We start from the raw sequence: 16,605 nt of genomic DNA, 5'->3' as shown, positions 1-16,605 counted from the left end.
ACAAATTCTTACATTTTTATTTTATTATGATTTAGCATTGAAAAATACACACAAATTCAAATTCTTACGCTTTTACTATCAACCCTTGTTGTTTAATCGCAATTTTCATATGTCGCAATAGGGTTGCAAGATACAATCGAATATAATTATTGCAGTACGATATATTTTCATGTATAGTTCTCGAAATAATGTATATGGTAAAACAATGTTTACCGAGTCAGCTAGTATTCTATATAATATAACCATATCCTACCTTTCTATAAAGTTGACACTGTATGTGTGTGTCTCTCTCTCTTTCTGTTTATAATTTAAATATGACTATTGGAAAAAATAATTCACCGCGTTTTGTAAATACTTATATATTTACGTATTAATATTAGGAGATCATCTGCTTATATAGTAACGCAAGCCATGCACGTAATTTTATATGAAATGTCCAGGGTGTGGTAAAACAATTTTAGAAAACTAACGTTTTAAAGTACTTTATTGCTTGCGATATAATTTTTTTTTTTATATATTTTTGTTTGATTTGACTAATTACTTTTGTATCATAGATATGAAAATTTTATAAATAACCGACTTTTAGCCTCAGTTTTATTATTTATTCAATCACATAATATTACAACGTACTTTAAATGTTTTAAATGTTTATAAAATTTCGGGTTCAAAACAAAACATTTATTTAAAATAAATGTATATACATAAGTGTTCATTCTGCAGTAGCAAATGTGGACTTTTAGTTTAAACTTTGAAACTAATTAAAACTACAATTGCATAGCTAATGATCTGGCTTCTGAATATGGATTGCTTTACTAAATTACATTAAACCTGTTTAAGATTATTTCAAGGTATTTTATTAACTTAGTCGAGTTGAGAGTAATTGAAGGTCTAAAGTCATTAAAAATTTTATTATTAAAAAATGTTTTCCTGGACGTGAATTCATAAAGCAGTATAGGTCAGGTATTTCCACAGGTCGCATTACAATTCCTACTTAAATTATTTAGAATGAAATCTGATAAAGTCAATTACGAATAAGGCGGTTGGGTCTTGAGCTATAATAAACTTTTGATAAGAGTATGACTAGGTAGAGGATTTTAATACAAAAACCTGGCTGAAAAGAGATCTAGATAAGCGCAATCATATGAATGCACGACAAAGAGTAATTTAAATCCCATTTCAACGAAAATTCTCTAATCATTCGACAACGGAAATTAAAGTAGAAATCGAGATATTATTCATAAAAATAATTAGTATTTTGATGAGTTTGAATAAAAGATGAATTTGCAATGATAATGTAACGAAAAAAGTATTCTACGATGACAGATTCATTTCAAGTTTTAAATTCCTATTTTATCGAGTTTGCTGTTTGCAAAATAACGATCTTGGATTTAATATTTTTCGTTGATTTACATTTTTTGTTGTTTTTATTATGATACTATCATTATGTAGCCGTTATTTTTATTTTACTGCCAACTGTCTAAAATTTACATGATTACGTGATTTGAATTTGATAACCTTAACTATTGGAAATTGAATAGCTCCATTTTCCAGTAGTTATGGATACGATTCCAGTACAATGCAAATATTTGATTATCTGTTTGTATTGATTCCGGTATCTTAACATATGTATTGTGTTAAAAAAATATATGAATTACGTACGTTTACCAGTTGTGAAGTAAGAAGTACTGATGACGTCTGTTTGAAATTAAAAACATAATTATTTTAATTAATTTGTAAGACCAGTCACGGTCACTCATGCGAAGTTCGAAACAGGAGAACCGATCGGCGCGTGAGGGCAGCACCGACGAAGATTGGACACAATCAGACCATAGCCCACAGATTAGTACTAAAATTGTGAACATGCAAAGTACCTATCCCTTATTATATAACGAAAAGCGAGAAGGTACAAATATTAATATAATTATGTTTTTAATTTTAAACTGGCGTCACCAAGTACTCATAATTTATCAAATTCACGTGTAATAAACCGTGGCAAACTATTTATAGAGGTTTAAATTCTAAATTCAAATTCCAAATTAGGATAAACCATAAATTCATCACATAACTTTAATATGTATATAGTTATTTTATAATATATGGTTTAATGGAATTAGTCCAAAAGGTAGTTCATTTTTAGAAGTTTAGTACATAGTCTTATATGTATATACAACTCTTTGCCTTGTCACGTAAAGAAGTGAAAAGGGTTCTTTGTCCTAGTTTGCGTAGGACACACACTCACCATATAAGTGCATTTTTTCATTACATCTTTATTTGAAAATGCGTAACACTGCATTTGGGTTTACTGTATTGCATTTGAAGAAATTCTAAATAATAGATTAAAAAATTCAAGTCCTGGCAACCGGATTCCTTGAGATAACCCATATCTATCTTTCAGCGTGTTATTTGGGCTAATAGTGTATGCCGTTACTATTTTTTTTTAATCTATGCGTTATTATTTATACATTGTATCTATTATTATTTTTTACCAAGACCATCTCTCCACCTAATGCTCGAAGACTGGATAGCAGCGTCTCTCTTAAAACACCAAAGGCTTACTAGGGTTGCACACCCGCCTGCCAAGCGTAGCAACTCTTAACAAAACTCCATTTTATCGGCTTTTCTGGCACTGCTGTATAGACCTTTATTTATGTACAACAGTGGACTGTTAACTGATGATGATGATCCATTATTTATCTTTACGCTAGAACCTAAATAATCGTGTACAGTGCAGTCGCAGAGAAGTTTCCTCTTGCGGAAGCTCAGGCAGTGGAATGAGCTCCAAACTCAGGTTTTCCCTAGAAACTACTATACGAGGTTTTACAAAAAGGATATATTGAGATTTCTTCAGAGTCGCCAACACGCACGTGATGTCACTAGTGTTGCAGGCATTCATAGCTTACAGTGATAGTGTATCATCATACGGGGCTGTATGCTTGTTTGCCGCCTTCGTGGTATAAAAATATAGTCGATTCCCATGGCTTTGCCTGCATGTATCGAGACATAAAATATTCTATTTGTTAGGATATAACATATTCGTGTATGAAAATTCATCTAAACAAACATTTTTACAAACTTTCACATTTATGATATTAGTAGGGTGTAGGGTTGCCACATATTGTTTTGTAGTCCAGTAGGAGTTTCAGATACTACGAGTATTAAGATATTCTCGATAGTATGTATTGTGTACAGATACTACCATACTACTACACCGATATCTGAAATATGTATCTGTAAGTTAAACACATGAAATACGAAACAATTGCTGTTTAAGTATAAGTTGAATTTTATTATAACTTTTTATTCAAAACAGGTGTAAAAGTACGTTGAGTTGTACATCCATATAATTCAGTCTCACAAAATCAGTCGGCCTACTTATTTTGGGCATGTATTTGAATAAACAGAATCCATTTCCTTTCAAATAAAATTTCATAGTCTTCCATAAAGTTCAGCATCACGCCGCATCCCTTAAAACTGTCACCGGGTTTGACGCATGCGCTCTAGTGGCAACCCTAACAAATAAATATCAGTATGTTCTGACACTCGTCCGAATACAGTACCGGTATAAAATAGTGCAGTTCGTTAATACTCGTATCACACGAGATCGCTGTTACGATTTTCACAATTTATTAAAGTTATGTGCGACTGCACAAAAATCTTTGGTGTAACTTAAATTTATATATATTTGAAACTTTTTAAAGTGAAACTAACTTTTGCTTCGGTAGTAAGATAGCCTGTGTGTGAACTATGGTGATTTTAGTTACTTTGGAAGTGCTGGATAATAAATTTATGTAAACTATTAAATAATTGCTGACAGCTATTTTTAAGCAAGAGATTATTATAGAACTTTTTGAAAATGTAAGTATTTTTTTAACTTATAAGAAATTAAAATTTTTTTACTACTTCATTTAATTTGTTGAGAAGTTTATAGAGAAATAAATTAATGACATGTTTAAAACAAATTAAAAGCTTTTAATATACTGTTAATATTTATTAAATATCGTGTTATACGAGTCTTTTTAAGAGGTTAATATATACATAATCATTATTAACTAAACACGCAAGTAAAGTTTTTTAATAACTAAGATACTAAAGTTTATTCCTAAGAAATAATTTATTATATTTTTAATTTACTTAAAAATATTAAATTTAGGTGTTTTACAAAGTGTTTTATTTTACAAAAATCTCCACTTTAATATTGCTCGTTAAAAATACTATATAGTATAATAATATTAGTTTATAAAATTTATAAAGTTGCACCTGTTCCAGTTTTTGTGTAGATCAATTATACAGTTCATAAAAACGGTTAATGGTCCGTAAAATAAGCTATATGGCTGGTTTATTTTATTTGGCATCGCTACAACATTATTAGTTTTGGTATATATCATTATTATTATTATTTATCACATCCCATATAGAAGTAGTATAATGTAGTCATTAATGTGACATTTGGTTTATCACATTATTTAAAATTTAAATCCATATACCTGATTGAACTTTTTGTAGCTATTTCAATACCTTGTAGTAATCTTTTCAACAGACTTTTAAAAGATAAAGTTAGTTTTAAATTTAAAGAATGAGAAGGTATTCGATTCGCCTGTATGTTTTACTTTTATGTTTTTTGTATGCAACTTGAAATAGCAACCCAGCTGACGGTACTCACAAAAAAGTGGTAACCATTGCCTATAGACAAGTATAGTATTCTGGACATGATAGAATATATCTTGACTCATCATACATTATCATTCCGGGGGATTACGCAATATCTTTGGCAATTCTGAACCAACTTTGATATTCTAAACCCATGGTTTTTATCTCAGTTAAAACAGTTTTCTATAGAGCTAAATCTTAAATAATTAATATTTAAATTACATAAAAGTATAGTGTAGAAGATTTCAGGTTCCTATAGTTCCCAAAAACTATTAGAATCTTAATTCAGTAGATGTTCGACGTTTGCTGATTTTATTTGTATGTCAGACGGTTCATGATAGTTGCTATGTACCCTTTGACCTTCTCGACGAGTTTTCTTAGAGCATTATATAAACTTCCGTTGCTGTAATCTCTATTTCAGATCTCTGTCGTTTGATACGGGTCCTTTTAACGAATACATAATATTTTGGTTACATTTACAGTATATTCTTATATGTATCTAACAGAGTTTCTATAGTATTTTTAGAATAGAATGGAAATGTATTAGTAAACCCTGTATATACAGGGTACCAATGAGATATATGATACACGAAGATGAAGTCAGGTTGGTTTGTTTATCGTGGCGCAATTACCCCCCACTAGTCGACAAAATAGTCCGCAATTGTCCATTTTTATTGACTTATATTAATATTAGAAGTAGCACTCATTAGAGATAATTATGAATTATAGATGGAGTGAATAAAAAATAAAGGAAACACGAATATAAGTAAATATTTGTAGGAATTATTCGGATATATATCTGTTTTTGAGCATCGTACAGCCTGCTACAAACTAAAGATCCCAACCATTTTGATGAATGTTGGTCTTCTATCGCCTGTTTTTCAATGAACTTACTTTTAAGCATAACCACGGTTTAGAATCAACTACCAGCAGCAGCATTTTGGATCCGATACAAGATCGTAACCTTCAAGAAAAAATCGTATTCCTTTTAACAGGCCGGTATCGTACCAACAATACTTAAGGTGTTGCGATTGCTCATGGGTGATGATAGTCAATTATTTAATAGTAGGTAGGTAGGTAGGTGAGGTAGTTTTCCTTCTGTATTACATAAAAAAAAAAATATTCAAATATACTTTTGTCTAGAGGTATATAAACAATGGAATTAGTTTTCATAAATAAGTTTGTGTTTTTAAATATTAAAAAGATACAAATTATATTTATAAGTGTAGTTTCTGTATGTTATATCTCTATATATGTATTCCTATACGCATATTCGATGACCTTTATAGGTCTATAGGTGCTATAATCACTATTCATTCTAGCCTACTTGTCAGTAGGCTATTATCGTATATAGGTATGTCATCTTCCAATATCTCAACATACTATACCATATCAGCCGTTTAATAGCCATTGCTGAACATATTCCGATTCTCTTTTGGGCTGGGGAGGGGGAGAGGAGTTGACAGTGGTTACCATGCTTGGCAGGCAGGTTGACAACCGCAGTTAGGTTATGGATGTTTTAAAAGAGACGCTGTTGGCTATCTCTTGCTCATTAAGTGCCCTTAATCGCCTCTTATGGCATCCAAGAGAAATCAATAATTTTAAATGGAACTGATTAAATAAATAGATATCCATGAATACATCATATGGAACCGTTTAGTTTGAAACTTAAAAAGCTTTGTATTTATTATTAATACTGTAGCATTGAAGGACATACTTCATATTATGAGCTTATAAACGTAATAAATATATAAGTGGATTTACTAGATTTTTATTATCTGTTAGTGATCTAACGGTTCAAATATGAAAATTAGCATAGAAATATTTTATTTATGTGTGTTATTTATTTAATTATTTCGGATGAGAAAGGACGCACGAGATCACATGAAGTTGCTAGAACAGTAGTAAAACTATAATGTAGAGTAAACAATTAGACCAGTACAAACATACATTCTCTGATCATCATCATTGCCTTGTCTTGTTTCATTTATTTGGGGTCGACGCATTATGTCTCTTTCTTCCACAAATCTATGTCAACTGTTATTTCTGGGCTAAGTCCACTTTTATGCATATCATCTTTCACATAGTCCATCCACGGGCGTTCCCGTCCTTTATATCCATCCTCTTTCATACTTTACATTTTCCATCTATCCACTTTAATAAATTCACTGATGTTGGAGATTTTTATTGGATGTGAATTGAATTTAATCATACAGAACACTATTATCGAAAATTATTTCTAAGTTTTTCCCGAAACATATAACAAGTAGATAGAAGTTTTTATTTCACTTGAGAGTACCTTTCAAGTGTAATAGAAACTTTTAAAAAGGGTTTGTCAGCTGGCTGAGTATTACCCAGCATAAACCACACCTTCGTCTTAAGAAAGCCTTTGTATGTATTAAATGTTTTAATAATATTGCTTTTATACCATCAATACAGTTTTTTTTTATTTTTCTTTTATCTCTTATAGGAGGAATATACAGAAATGAAAATTTTATTTATGTCAATAAAACTTGAAAAGAGAAGAATGTTTGGAATTTAGTAAATTCCATTTGTATTGCTGGATATTACCACCAAATATGTTATTTTAAAAATTGGTTTTATAAGCGAGTATGTTTCTCTGTTATTTCCCAGTATAAATTTCATCAGATTTCATACAGAAGAACCGTAATTATTGTTTTAAATGTCAGCTCTTTAATTATATTGAGTAGAGTCATATTTGTAAGTAATCATGTAACAATTTATTTATAATGCTGTTAACGGATTGCCTACTATCATTGTTAAGCTCGCTGCATGCACGTCAATTATTCAATGATTGAATTTATCCAATTACAATGATAATCTCTCCACTGTCTTCCAAGAATCTATAGCAACCACATTGAGACAATGAGCGGCAATTCCCGTACAAGTCCCTAGGGAAACCGAGTTAATCTTATAAATCTCATGACGAATAATGCTTGTATTATATAAGAAGAGTAGGAAGAAAAATAATTAATTTTATTCCAAAACAAAGAGACTGATAATAGAAATGAAATAAATAACAATGTCAGAAATGTAAAAATTTAGTAGTATAAAAAAAGAATTTGTACAATATATATTATTTTATTTTAGGCATATTTATTATATAGGATATCAAATATTCAGGATTTAGAAAATTACAAGGACTATTGAAAAAGGTAAAAGTAATTTACCAAGTAGTTTAACGGAACATAAATACTTTCGATAACTCTTCTACGTTTATTACGGCACTTATATCTTGTTATGAAAAAAAGGCAATAAGGTAAAACACAACAGTGAAATTACTGTTGTTGTTTACTTTCGACTGTAATTTTATATATATGTGTGTGTGCATGAGTGCGTGCGTGCGTGTGTGCGTGAGTGCGTGAGTGCGTGAGTGCGTGCGTGCATGCGTGCGTGCGTGCGTGCGTGCGTGTGTGTGTGTGTGTGTGTGTGTGTGTGTGTGTGTAAATAATGTTTAAACTGTAAACTAATTAAAAAATGAGAAACTAACATAAATAAATTGCACAAAGTATAATTTTTTTCTTATTATGAAATTTTGAAAGCAATGAAATCAAGAAATATGATATTTATGGGTCTCCGTATTATGAAGGCCGCCAAATAACTGACAGATATGCCACATTTCCTGTGCCATTAATGTCCAACATCAACAAAAACTTTATAGCTATCTACGTACCTATTCCAAACAATGTCAATCAAAGTGATGTTTATATACCACCGTGTTTGACTTTGTTGCATTATTTAATTTTCGATTTTTTTTTTGTCAAGGAACAAAACAAAAGGAAAAGTAGATTCGTGTTAATCGAAAATGCTTCAATTTTTTACACTCTGTTTCAATAGAACTTTTGGAAAAAGTAATAATTTTTTTTTTTTTTTATGCAACTTAGAATAGCAATAAGCTGACTATCCACCTGATGGAAAGTGGTAACCGTCGTCTATAAATATGAGTAGTGCCGTGGACATAACAGAGTATACTGTTTCGCCCATGATACCCCCCATGCGTTGCCATTCCTGAGGACTCAGGTGTTATTCCTCTGTACCCTGTAAATTCACGCCATATCCCACCCTTCAAACCGAAACACAGCCATGCAAACAACTAAAATTGTGTGATGTGTGAGAGTTAAAATGATCGAAACATTCAATCAATTAATTAATATTTGATTTGCACTACCGTTGGACATCGGAGATTGTCGGGTCAATTATCGTTTCATTACGTTTTCATTAAAATATATTGAAATAGACGTGTACATTCACTGGGCCCAGTTTCTAAGTTCCTCAGTTTCGAAGTTTTAAAAAATTTCCATCGGCCACATATTTGGCACGCCTAAACAGTTTCACGGACTTTAAATAAAGTGAAATGATACTTTATGACACTATGATGTCATTCTAATCTGTTTCATATTTTTTAAATTTCCATCTTGTTATGGACAGTTAACGGCTGATACAACAGCCGTTAACTGTCCACTGCTGAACATGGCCTTCCACATTAGGGGGTTTTGTTAATAATTGCTACGCTTGGCAGGCGGATTGGCATCCGCAGTTTGGTTTATGATGATGTTTTAAGAGGGACGCTGCCACCATCACCAAAGCCTAACTATGGTTGCCAATCTGCGTACCAAAAGTGAGAACTACTGGAAAAGCCCCTTATGGAGAAGGCTTATGTTCAACAGTGGACAGTTAACGTCTGGTATGATGACATATTGTTATCACACACATATATTGTCAATATATGTGTGTGAATTTTTCTAATTCAATACAAAAATGAATAAACACCATAATAAATCGAATTATAATATAACATAACGTATCTGTGAAGAAGAGTATTTCTTTCGAAAAAAAAATGAACATAACATAACAATTTCACTGTTCCCGAAACAGGATATGACATTCCAATACGTGCGATAGAATAATAACCGCCAATTGAGATATGCGAGTGAATTGGGAAAGATATGACATCTTATAGGGAGAATTCTCGGAGTTCACTCCGTTTATCTACCTGAATGTGGTGTGAATATTTTGAAAGAAAATGCAGGTATTGACTCACGTGTGGAATTTCCAATCATTGTGATATATATACAGGTTGAAATCATAATCTTTAGCATTCTTTTAAAAACGTTTTCTCCCAGTGAAGTTTATTTTTCTCAAATAAACGTGAGATATGAAAAAATTTTGAATCTAACATACAAATATAGCACGTTCGGAACTCAAGTTAGAATAAAATGGTACCAAATTGGTTTTCGTTATTCGATACATCGTTTTTTCAGAAAAAATATCATTTTCACAGGTGTAATACTCTTTCAGAGAAATGTCCCTGTTTTAAATTTTGTGTTGTACGAGTAGAAAAAAGAAACGTATGGATTGACAACAAAATCTCTACATTGAGAGTGCTATTAAAAAACTAAACGGTTTTGAGATTCAATATGATCTGTAATTATTAATTTTTCAAACGATTAATAACGTCGATAAATCGTCTCGTTGAATTTTTATGAAATATCGTCGCAAAAAGGCTTTATACAAAAGTCATCTCCGAATATTGAATCTGTTTCAATATTAAAACACTTCATCTAATATTTAAATTATTACTTTGACGATTTGACATTTCATTTTGAGCAATATTCCTTTTAATATTGTAATTCAATGAGTCACATCAGTAGATATATTCTAATATTTTATGTTCTGAAATTTGAATAACGCTTACCTGAAGCACATATTGATAATATCAGTTATATGTACATAGAAATAAAAATGAACTCACGGCGCGTAGCTCGGGGCTACTATTACAAAAATGTTTATTATTCATTTTTTTTTTATTGTATTATGTATGTATATAGTACAAAGACTAGAATCCTCCAATAACATTTATTTATTATTTTTTTTGTTATTTTGTTGTTGGGTATTATTATTATTATGCAAATGTTAACATAAAATTTGCGGACTAATTCTGCGTAAGGTACCTGCTTATTTTTAGAACATACACCTTAGACAATTTGTATAGGATTATTATTTCAGACACTTTCAAAAGAAGAAGGTTCTCAATATGTATTTTTACGTGTATTTTATTGTACTGTAATGTATTGTATTGTATTGTAAAGTCTTTACTGTACTCGTTTTACATTGGATACATTACAAAGATTTAATATACAATAGCGGACTTATTCCACAGACGAATATCTTAGAGTTAACCTTTGAAAAGCTGTAAGAAAATTATAGAATGTTCGAAGGTAAAAATTGTACAGCTAAAGACAAAAGTTAATAATACCCAGTTCAAATTAAATATATTGTTCGATACTTATATAAAAATAAAATAAACTTACACATATACCAGTATATGTATATATTCTTGTTACGATTATATTTATGTATGTGTTGTTATATATAAATAATAATAATATATAATAAATTTCAGAATCAAATTTTATGGTACTTGCTTTAAAAGATGTACCTATGTGTATTTTATTGTATAATCGGTTTAAATAATTTATTTTTAAAATTTTATTATTACAATGGTATTTTTATGTAACTTTTATAGATTATTTATAATTTTTTTGATAGATAACAGGTATAGGAAAGCAAAGAGTAAGAGGAGCAAGGAAAGGAAAATAAATGGTGAAGCTGACACTTACATTTTCATCCATCATAATCTAATAATATTTTTTATATGAATATTAGATACTTTATAAATCTTACTATTACTTTTATTATTATTCAATACCAACCCTATCAACCCAAGTCTTTACTAGATAAACAATTTCGTATTAAGTTTAGAGGTACATATTATATATAACTCATTTATATCCATTGTGTTATGTATATTTATTGTGAAATGTTACTGTACGCTTCCTTTTATGAATTTAAAAGGTAACAAATCCAGTGAAATTAATAAAAGTCACTTTGGTTCTCAGGTGTGGTAACACATCATGTGGGATATTATGGCGTTAAAGTATATGTATATAAGTAAAGTCCATGATATATTTCCATGTCTATGGAAAATACTCCATCAGGTGGGCCCACAGCTTGATTGCCACTTTCAGTAAGTTAATGGTTTTAATATAAAATTGTGACGATTTGTGGGTACGATAAGTGGACAATAATCTCTATAAATAATAAAAAAGGTCATTATTTATTTTATTTATTTATAAATTACATGCGTAAATATATTAAAGTTTGTGTCTGTATTTTTAGATGACTGTTTCAATACTTAATTTAGACTTTAGAAATTATCCTTAGAATAATGACCGAATAAAAGAAAAACTAAAATTTCTTGTCGATATTTAATTTTTTATTCATTTTCTGCAAACAATTCTGCTTGTCTTTTTATTTTTTTTTATATAACAATGTTGGCAAACGAGCATCCGGCGCATTTGCTTGTTATCGGTTACTGTAACCTATAGGTGCCTACAGTATCAGGGACGTCACGTGCGCGTTGCCGACCCTTGAAAAATCTTATTACGCCCTTTTTGAAGAACCCCATGCTGGACTCTCTAGGGAAAACCTCTATAAGAATCTCGTTTCACAACATGAGTATTCGCGAGAGAAACTCCTCTAGAACCGCATAGCACATAGCCATTTATTTAGGTTCTAAGGTGAGATTAGAAATTCTCTGTCGTTTCGGTTTTGAAAAGATGCTAATGCCAACGATATTACCTAGTATCGAGATATACTATATTGTTGGAAATGATAAGCATTCTTACTAATGCTCACTTGTAGATATAAGAAAAGAAAAAATTTAGGCATTTGGATATTCGAGATATCATTAATACAAAATTAATCACAATTATGATTTCTTACTAAGTATAATAACAATTTAATATTTTAAAAAGTTTTTAATTTTAAGTAGGTATTAAATTACTACTACACCAGAGGGGGACTTTGTACAAAAGTCGTTTGCCTTGTCTCTCTGTCCCCTTCGTGTTTGAACCGTGAAGCAGTTGTGTTTATGGCTGTGCTTCAGTTTGAAGGGTGAGATATGGCAGTGAATTTATAGAGTACAGAGGAATAACACCTCAGTCATCAGAAATGGCGACGTATGGGGGATATCATGGGCGAAACAGTATACTCTGTTATGTCCATGGTACTACTCATGTCTATAGGCGACGGTTACCACATTCCATCAGGTAGGCCGTCAGCTTGTTTGCCATTATAAGTTGTATAAAAAAAATTCTAAGTATCTACTTAAAATTATCAACTGTCGTGATATTCTAAGACCTCAATTATATTATATACATGTACATCAAAATGGAACAAATATTATGAAATACCACTAAAAATTTCAGCCAACTGTTGGTTAGCGCGTCTTTTGTACTGTTTGTTTAAATATTCAATCTCTTGGTAAGGTATACAAGTCTGAAAAGAAAATATATGTAGAGAATTTAGTATTGTTCGCACTTGCATCTAGATGTTAGTGTGAAACATAAAAAAATACAACTTGAAAATACGTACGTTATTTTATTTTATGGGTCCATAAATATAACTATTATACATTATAGTAAATTAAAGGCTCTGAAAAATGTTCGGGAATAATTGAAGTGTTGATTTTTTCTGCGTTTGCAGCAAGTGCGTGCCCAGAATCGTAGTTACTTATTATTACGTAGACTTGTGATAACTTTTTAACTGCCGACGTGCCTGGGGTCGACGAGTAGTGCGCAGATATGAAAATTATTACTCATTTTATATGTCCCTCTTACGATGTAACTTCATTTAAGCGATAAAAAAATCATTAAAATAACATTTCTTTCCTTATTCATTTATTATCGACCACTTCTGAGCAAGGGACACGTTTAGAAGAGAAGAATGGCCTTGTAATGTAATTTTTTTCTTACTTGCCTCTTGTACCGGGAATAAGAGAGAATGACAATACACGTTTTGCTCTTGCTTCTTCATCATCCCGCCAAAAATATCTTTATATTTATTTGTATATGGCAATTATATAAAGAGCATAGTAGAAGGAAAAATAGAGGGTAAAAGAGGATGGGGAAGACCGAAGAATATCTACAGAGAACAAATAAAGGAAACACTAAGTGTTATGTCATATAGGGATGTCAAAGATGGAATAGAACAGACTGGAAGAAAATGCATGAATTCGTTGAACTGACAAGGGGAAACTTTTAAATGAAAAGAGAGACTTATTCGTGTAATCTTTAATATATACTATTATAATAATATTTAAAAAAGACTATAAATGAAACATGGTCTTTGTTTTTGTCTATAACGACTTCAGTAGCTTAGCGAGAAAATGTCTACCTAACGCATTATTGCCCAGTTATAATTATTGAAGCTAAAGAGAATATTTATTTCAGAAAGCTTTTAAGTTACTTTTAATAATACGCACTGATGTAATAAAAAGATGTAGGTATAAATATGCGAATTTTACGAATTCTTGGTATATATATATATATATATGTATCTATCTATCTATATATATATATATATATATATATATATATATATATATATATATATATATATATATATATATATATGCGATAACTAAATATTGTTTCATAAAAAAATTTTACGTTTGATGTAACGCTGAAACGATGATCATTCATTCGATTGTACAAGAACGTGGCTAATGAATCATTTTAAACTAGGGAGGCAATATTATTAACGGATGTTTAGGTACTGCTAGTCGCCTGATTAACTTGAAACAAGTAATAATCATATATCATAATAATAAGTTAATCAAATTATTATTTCATTTACTTAAAAATAAAAATATTTTATTTTTTTTTTATTTATTTATTCTTTATTGTACACAGAAAAAATTACAACATATAATATATATATATAAAATAAAGATGTACAACAGGCGAGCTTAACTCTGTAAGAGTTCTTTTCCAGCAAACCCTGAGTGGAAAGGAGCATTAATTAATATAATTAATATATTAAAATATGATTGATGTTAAATATGGTTCGCTTTACTGTGCATTCCTTGTATGTATCTTGTTTAAAGAAATATATATTATGCGCTCTTAAACCTGATTTAATCTAATTGATAGTCTTTTATCGCATTAATATAAAAAAAAAAATCAGATATTGCTATATATTCGTATACGTTAATTTTTTAAACCGCTCTTGATTCAATAAAATTATATAAATGTACTCGTATATGATTAGTATTGAAAGATAGAATAGTTTTGGAAAATACCTGATAAGTCTAGTAATCACGTTTCATTATGAATACTCGCATATCGAGGCGAGTTCCTAGCTCCTTATATTTTATATTAGTGAAAACTAGACTAGACACAGTATAAAAATCAGCGTAGATATGTTACAGGCATCTGATGTACTGTCACATCCCTATTCCATGTCATTTCGCTATTAAAGAGATATTATTGTCATCAGAAACCATGAATCGTTTCGTGCTCTTATCACAGCAATTTCAGTGAATATATGAACTCGTATAAAGTTCTCCGTTTTAATATAGGCGGGTCCTCTGTGACTACATCTCGCTTGATGACTATCAGAAGTTATGATCTCTTTGTATATGTATGCCAGTCTTAAATTCTGTATCACTGAGAGAGTTACACATATTTCTTGAGAGATTTTTCCTGTACTTTGTTAAGTTTATATAATATAAATAAGATAAAATCCAAGTTTCGGGGACTATGTCTTTCGAAGGTTAAAACAATGCAGTATTTATAAAAGACGAGCTAGAAATAAATTAAAACATGCTTAAGATTTTATTTGCATGAATTTTTAAGATGCTATTCATGTGTCAAGCTAAAAGAGCAATTAAGATAATGAATATAGTAAGCGACACTGTATAGTTTTTGGTGAATGTAGTATTGGAATTCAATCTATACTAGAATATTTTTTTAAATGAGATCTCAGTGTGTGACGGTTCGCCTATAGTACAATAGGTTTAATACCATAAGTACATAGAAAAGAAACAGGGGTTCCTATGGGTGACCGCTGCGAAAGCTGAGCTATTTAATATAAACAAACTTTAAAGTCAAGGTTCACAATAGTATACAGAGAAGACGTTACCATATATGAAATATTGACACAGAAGGGAAACTCCTTTGATGTGTTTCCAGAGTGTAGTGGACGTCACAAGAAAATTAAATAAATTAAACAAAAATATATTATATTTTATATTAACCAAATTATAGTTTACCTTTTTCTCATCAGGTGTAAAAAGGATGCATATAACACAGTTTAATAAGAATTATGAGAGCCTTTAAAGTTTTATAAATTCGATAATCAATTTAATAGAAAATACCAAAATACGTTAACATATAATTAAATTGAATTTAAAGAAAAGTTCAGTTCGAATAATAGGCTAAATCCGATTATTGAAATATCTACCCTTCGGTGACATAATCTATGACGTTACGAGGTGAGAAAAAAAAAAAAGAAAAAAAGAGGAGAGCCGGCAGATCGGCGGGCGCGCGGGAGTCGGTTTTTAGGAATTGCGCAATAAAAAAAAAAAAAAAAAAAATGGACGGCAAATGGCGCGGGAGTCGTGTTTTAGGGATTGCGCAATAAAATAAAAAAAAAATAACTGGGATATAGATCTAGGAGGGACTGGATCGATGAAGGGGTTTGAGATCTTAGTGTATCACTATCGATTAAGTGTGTGAAATTAATCAATAGAAGACTGGAGAATGCGGTGAGCTTGTTCCATTTATTACTACGTAGTTAGATTTTTGACTGTGATCACAGGCAAAGTCTATACTTAATATTTTTCCCAACAACTATTAAAATACGTATTTAGTCGAGACAATATACCTTTAGGTAATGCGTATATCGTTAAATGCAATCACATTTGAACAAAATTTACATCAATATAATTTACGTACTTACGTTATTCTACTCATATACAAAATCCAATTATATGGTCGTTTGATAGAACTTCATCAATTTGATTCAATGTTCTAATTGTCCAGTTTTAGAAAATACTTATTGAATCAATTATTGAACTATTACAATACTAAC

General features: G+C 30.4%; 1 protein-coding gene across 3 annotated transcripts in view; it reads left to right on the top strand.

Moving 5' to 3' along the window:
- The window catches only part of LOC113509870 (alkaline phosphatase-like), a 144,945-nt gene that overhangs the window by 36,885 nt on the left and 91,455 nt on the right, over positions 1-16,605 (top strand). For 2 of the 3 annotated variants that reach the window (XM_052899377.1, XM_052899376.1), the window contains exon 1: positions 3,545-3,855. The exons of the other annotated variant lie outside the window; for it this stretch is intronic. The gene's annotated coding sequence lies outside the window, so the exon portion shown is untranslated. Of the gene's footprint in view, positions 1-3,544; positions 3,856-16,605 lie in introns of those variants that run through there. 3 annotated transcript variants of the gene reach the window in all.

This window comes from Galleria mellonella, unplaced genomic scaffold (assembly GCF_026898425.1).
Source record: "Galleria mellonella isolate WM207_F2 unplaced genomic scaffold, CSIRO_AGI_GalMel_v1 utg57, whole genome shotgun sequence".
Classification (NCBI taxonomy): Eukaryota; Metazoa; Arthropoda; class Insecta; order Lepidoptera; family Pyralidae; genus Galleria; species Galleria mellonella.
Note: the sequence above shows the minus strand (reverse complement) of the source record. Positions and strands in the feature narration are given on the sequence as shown.